Source organism: Oncorhynchus nerka, unplaced genomic scaffold, assembly GCF_034236695.1.
Source record: "Oncorhynchus nerka isolate Pitt River unplaced genomic scaffold, Oner_Uvic_2.0 unplaced_scaffold_1150, whole genome shotgun sequence".
In the NCBI taxonomy this organism is placed as follows: domain Eukaryota; kingdom Metazoa; phylum Chordata; class Actinopteri; order Salmoniformes; family Salmonidae; genus Oncorhynchus; species Oncorhynchus nerka.
In genome coordinates this window covers 65,988-72,500 of record NW_027040175.1, presented here as the reverse complement: position 1 = coordinate 72,500, position 6,513 = coordinate 65,988, and the positions used below count along the sequence as shown (strand labels likewise).

General features: G+C 51.4%; 1 pseudogene; it reads right to left on the bottom strand.

The window, feature by feature from the left end:
• The window catches only part of LOC115122279 (IQ motif and SEC7 domain-containing protein 1-like), a 90,645-nt pseudogene extending 89,804 nt beyond the window's left edge, over positions 1–841 (bottom strand).
• Between the last annotated feature and the right edge of the window lie 5,672 nt (positions 842–6,513).

Below are 6,513 nucleotides of genomic sequence, written 5' to 3'. Positions count from 1 at the left end.
ATGTCTACCTCAGGGGCTATCTCTACGTCTACCTCAGGGGCTATCTCTATGTCTACCTCAGGGGCCATCTCTATGTCTACCTCAGGGGCTATCTCTATGTCTAACAAGGGGCTATCTCTATGTGTTCCTCAGGGGCTATCTCTATGTCTACCTCAGGGGCTATCTCTATGTCTACCTCAGGGGCTATCTCTATGTCTACCTCAGGGGCTATCTCTATGTCTACCTCAGGGGCTATCTCTACGTCTACCTTAGGGGCTATCTCTATGTCTACCTCAGGGGCTATCTCTATGTCTACCTCAGGGGCTATCTATATGTCTACCTCAGTGGCTATCTCTATGTCTACCTCAGGGGATATCTCTACGTCTACCTCAGGGGCTAGCTCTACCTCTACCTCAGGGGCTAGCTCTACCTCTACCTCAGGGGCTATCTCTATGTCTACCTCAGGGGCTATCTATATGTCTACCTCAGGGGCTATCTCTATGTGTTCCTCAGGGGCTATCTCTATGTCTACCTCAGGGGCTATCTCTATGTCTACCTCAGGGGCTATCTCTATGTGTTCCTCAGTGGCTATCTCTATGTCTACCTCAGTGGCTATCTCTATGTCTACCTCAGGGGCTATCTCTATGTCTACGTCTACCTCAGGGGCTATCTCTACGTCTACCTCAGGGGCTATCTCTACGTCTACCTCAGGGGCTATCTCTACGTCTACCTCAGGGGCTATCTCTACGTCTACCTCAGGGGCTATCTCTACGTCTACCTCAGGGGCTATCTCTATGTCTACCTCAGGGGCTATCTCTATGTCTATCTCAGGGGCTATCTCTACGTCTACCTCAGGGGCCATCTCTACGCTTACCTCAGGGGCTATCTCTATGTGTTCCTCAGGGGCTATCTCTATGTCTACCTCAGGGGCTATCTCTATGTCTACCTCAGGGGCTATCTCTATGTGTTCCTCAGTGGCTATCTCTATGTCTACCTCAGTGGCTATCTCTATGTCTACCTCAGGGGCTATCTCTACGTGTTCCTCAGGGGCTATCTCTACGTCTACCTCAGGGGCTATCTCTACGTCTACCTCAGGGGCTATCTCACGGGGCTCTACCTCAGTGGCTATCTCTACGTCTACCTCAGGGGCTATCTCACGTCTACCTCAGGGGCTATCTCTATGTCTACCTCAGGGCTATCTCTATGTCTATCTCAGGGGCTATCTCTACGTCTACCTCAGGGGCTATCTCTACGCTACCTCAGGGCCTATCTCTACGTCTACCTCAGGGGCTATCTCTATGTCTACCTCAGGGGCTATCTCTACGTCTACCTCAGGGGCTATCTCTATGTCTACCTCAGGGGCCATCTCTATGTCTACCTCAGGGGCTATCTCTATGTCTAACAAGGGGCTATCTCTATGTGTTCCTCAGGGGCTATCTCTATGTCTACCTCAGGGGCTATCTCTATGTCTACCTCAGGGGCTATCTCTATGTCTACCTCAGGGGCTATCTCTATGTCTACCTCAGGGGCTATCTCTATGTCTACCTCAGGGGCTATCTCTACGTCTACCTCAGGGGCTAGCTCTACCTCTACCTCAGGGGCTAGCTCTACCTCTACCTCAGGGGCTATCTCTATGTCTACCTCAGGGGCTATCTCTATGTCTACCTCAGGGGCTAGCTCTATGTCTACCTCAGGGGCTATCTCTATGTGTTCCTCAGTGGCTATCTCTATGTCTACCTCAGGGGCTATCTCTATGTCTACCTCGGGGGCTATCTCTATGTCTACCTCAGGGGCTATCTCTATGTGTTCCTCAGGGGCTATCTCTGTGTCTACCTCAGGGGCTATCTCTATGTCTACCTCAGGGGCTATCTCTATGTCTACCTCAGTGGCTATCTCTATGTCTACCTCGGGGGCTATCTCTATGTGTTCCTCAGTGGCTATCTCTATGTCTACCTCAGTGGCTATCTCTATGTCTACCTCAGGGGCTATCTCTATGTCTACCTCAGGGGCTATCTCTATGTCTACCTCAGGGGCTATCTCTACGCCTACCTTAGGGGCTATCTCTATGTCTACCTCAGGGGCTATCTCTATGTCTACCTCAGGGGCTATCTATATGTCTACCTCAGTGGCTATCTCTATGTCTACCTCAGGGGATATCTCTACGTCTACCTCAGGGGCTAGCTCTACCTCTACCTCAGGGGCTAGCTCTACCTCTACCTCAGGGGCTATCTCTATGTCTACCTCAGGGGCTATCTATATGTCTACCTCAGGGGCTATCTCTATGTGTTCCTCAGGGGCTATCTCTATGTCTACCTCAGGGCTATCTCTATGTCTACCTCAGGGGCTATCTCTATGTGTTCCTCAGTGGCTATCTCTATGTCTACCTCAGTGGCTATCTCTATGTCTACCTCAGGGGCTATCTCACGCCTACCTCAGGGGCTATCTCACGCCTACCTCAGGGGCCATCTCTACGTCCACCTCAGGGGCTATCTCTACGTCTACCTCAGGGTTATCTCCACGCTCTACCTCAGGGCCATCTCACGCCCACCCCAGGGGCCATCTCTATGTCTACCTCAGGGGCTATCTCTATGTCTATCTCAGGGGCTATCTCACGCCTTCACCTCAGGGGCTATCTCTACGTGTTACCCCAGGGGGCTATCTCTATGTGTTCCTCAGGGGCTATCTCTATGTCTACCTCAGGGGCTATCTCTATGTGTTTCCTCAGTGGCTATCTCTATGTCTACCTCAGTGGCTATCTCTATGTCTACCTCAGGGCTATCTCTACGTCTACCTCAGGGGCTATCTCTACGTCTACCTCAGGGGCTATCTCTACGCCTACCTCAGGGCCATCTCTACGTCTACCTCAGGGGCCATCTCTACGCCTACCTCAGGGGCTATCTCACGTCTACCTCAGGGGCTATCTCTATGTCTACCTCAGGGGCTATCTCTATGTCTATCTCAGGGGCCATCTCTACGTCTACCTCAGGGGCTATCTCTACGCTTACCTCAGGGGCTATCTCTACGTCTACCTCAGGGGCTATCTCTATGTCTACCTCAGGGGCTATCTCTACGTCTAACAAGGGGCTATCTCTATGTGTTCCTCAGGGCTATCTCTATGTCTACCTCAGGGCTATCTCTATGTCTACCTCAGGGGCTATCTCTATGTCTACCTCAGGGGTTATCTCTATGTGTTCCTCAGTGGCTATCTCTATGTCTACCTCAGGGGCTATCTCTATGTGTTCCTCAGGGGCTATCTCTATGTGTTCCTCCTCAGGGGCTATCTCTACCCTACCTCAGGGGCTAGCTCTATGTCTACCTCAGGGGCTATCTCTATGTCTACCTCAGGGGCTAGCTCTATGTCTACCTCAGGGGCTATCTCTATGTGTTCCTCAGTGGCTATGTCTATGTCTACCTCAGGGGCTATCTCTATGTCTACCTCGGGGGCTATCTCTATGTCTACCTCAGGGGCTATCTCTATGTGTTCCTCAGGGGCTATCTCTGTGTCTACCTCAGGGGCTATCTCTATGTCTACCTCAGGGGCTATCTCTATGTCTACCTCAGTGGCTATCTCTATGTCTACCTCGGGGGCTATCTCTATGTGTTCCTCAGTGGCTATCTCTATGTCTACCTCAGTGGCTATCTCTATGTCTACCTCAGTGGCTATCTCTATGTCTACCTCAGGGGCTATCTCTATGTCTACCTCAGGGGCTATCTCTACGTCTACCTCAGGGGCTATCTCTATGTCTACCTCAGGGGCTATCTCTATATGTTCCTCAGGGGCTATCTCTACGTTTACCTCAGGGGCTATCTCTACGTCTACCTCAGGGCTATCTCTATGTCTACCTCAGGGCTATCTCACGTCTACCTCAGGGGCTATCTCTATGTCTACCTCAGGGGCTATCTCTATGTCTACCTCAGGGGCTATCTCTATGTCTAACAAGGGGCTATCTCTATGTGTTCCTCAGGGGCTATCTCTATGTCTACCTCAGGGGCTATCTCTATGTCTACCTCAGGGGCTATCTCTATGTCTACCTCAGGGGCTATCTCTATGTCTACCTCAGGGGCTATCTCTATGTCTACCTCAGGGGCTATCTCTATGTCTACCTCAGGGGCTATCTCTATGTCTACCTTAGGGGCTATCTCTATGTCTACCTCAGTGGCTATCTCTATGTCTACCTCAGGGGATATCTCTACGTCTACCCCAGGGCTATCTCTATGTCTACCTCAGGGGCTAGCTCTACCTCTACCTCAGGGGCTATCTCTATGTCTACCTCAGGGGCTAGCTCTATGTCTACCTCAGGGGCTATCTCTATGTGTTCCTCAGGGGCTATCTCTATGTCTACCCAGGGGCTATCTCTATGTCTACCTCAGGGGCTATCTCTATGTGTACCTCAGTGGCTATCTCTATGTCTACCTCAGGGGCTATCTCTATGTCTACCTCAGTGGCTATCTCTACGTCTACCTCAGGGGCTATCTCTACGTCTACCTCAGGGGCTATCTCTACGTCTACCTCAGGGGCTATCTCTACGTCTACCCCAGGGGCTATCTCACGTCTACCTCAGGGGCTATCTCGAGGTCTACCTCAGGGGCTATCTCTATGTCCACCTCAGGGGCCATCTCTATGTCTATCTCAGGGGCTATCTCTATGTCTACCCCAGGGCCATCTCTACGCCCCAGGGGCTATCTCTATGTGTTCCTCAGGGGCTATCTCTATGTCTACCTCAGGGGCTATCTCTATGTCTACCTCAGGGGCTATCTCTATGTGTTCCTCAGTGGCTATCTCTATGTCTACCTCAGTGGCTATCTCTATGTCTACCTCAGGGGCTATCTCTACGTCTACCTCAGGGGCTATCTCTACGTCTACCTCAGGGGCTATCTCTACGTCTACCTCAGGGGCTATCTCTACGTCTACCTCAGGGCTATCTCTACGTCTACCTCAGGGGCTATCTCTACGTCTACCTCAGGGGCTATCTCTATGTCTACCTCAGGGGCTATCTCTATGTCTATCTCAGGGGCTATCTCTACGTCTACCTCAGGGGCTATCTCTACGTCTTACCTCAGGGCTATCTCACGCCCACCTCAGGGGCTATCTCTATGTCTACCTCAGGGGCTATCTCTACGTCTACCTCAGGGGCTATCTCTATGTCTACCTCAGGGGCCATCTCTATGTCTACCTCAGGGGCTATCTCTATGTCTAACAAGGGGCTATCTCTATGTGTTCCTCAGGGGCTATCTCTATGTCTACCTCAGGGGCTATCTCTATGTCTACCTCAGGGGCTATCTCTATGTCTACCTCAGGGGCTATCTCTATGTCTACCTCAGGGGCTATCTCTACGTCTACCTCAGGGCTAGCTCTACCTCTACCTCAGGGCTAGCTCTACCTCTACCTCAGGGCTATCTCTATGTCTACCTCAGGGGCTATCTCTATGTCTACCTCAGGGGCTAGCTCTATGTCTACCTCAGGGGCTATCTCTATGTGTTCCTCAGTGGCTATCTCTATGTCTACCTCAGGGGCTATCTCTATGTCTACCTCGGGGGCTATCTCTATGTCTACCTCAGGGGCTATCTCTATGTGTTCTCAGGGGCTATCTCTGTGTCTACCCCAGGGGCTATCTCTATGTCTACCTCAGGGGCTATCTCTATGTCTACCTCAGTGGCTATCTCTATGTCTACCTCGGGGCTATCTCTATGTGTTCCTCAGTGGCTATCTCTATGTCTACCTCAGTGGCTATCTCTATGTCTACCTCAGGGGCTCTCTATGTCTACCTCAGGGGCTATCTCTATGTCTACCTCAGGGGCTATCTCTACGTCTACCTTAGGGGCTATCTCTATGTCTACCTCAGGGGCTATCTCTATGTCTACCTCAGGGGCTATCTATATGTCTACCTCAGTGGCTATCTCTATGTCTACCTCAGGGATATCTCTACGTCTACCTCAGGGGCTAGCTCTACCTCTACCTCAGGGGCTAGCTCACCCCCACCTCAGGGGCTATCTCTATGTCTACCTCAGGGGCTATCTATATGTCTACCTCAGGGGCTATCTCTATGTGTTCCTCAGGGGCTATCTCTATGTCTACCTCAGGGGCTATCTCTATGTCTACCTCAGGGGCTATCTCTATGTGTTCCTCAGTGGCTATCTCTATGTCTACCCCAGTGGCTATCTCTATGTCTACCCCAGGGCCTATCTCTACGTCTACCTCAGGGGCTATCTCTACGCTCCACCTCAGGGGCCATCTCTACGTCCACCTCAGGGGCTATCTCTACGCCTACCTCAGGGCTATCTCACGTCTACCTCAGGGGCTATCTCTACGCCCACCTCAGGGGCTATCTCTATGTCTACCTCAGGGGCCATCTCTATGTCTATCTCAGGGGCTATCTCCCACGCCCACCTCAGGGGCTATCTCTACGTTTACCTCAGGGGCCATCTCTATGTGTTCCTCAGGGGCTATCTCTATGTCTACCTCAGGGGCTATCTCTATGTCTACCTCCAGGGGCTATCTCTATGTGTTCCTCAGTGGCTATCTCTATGTCTACC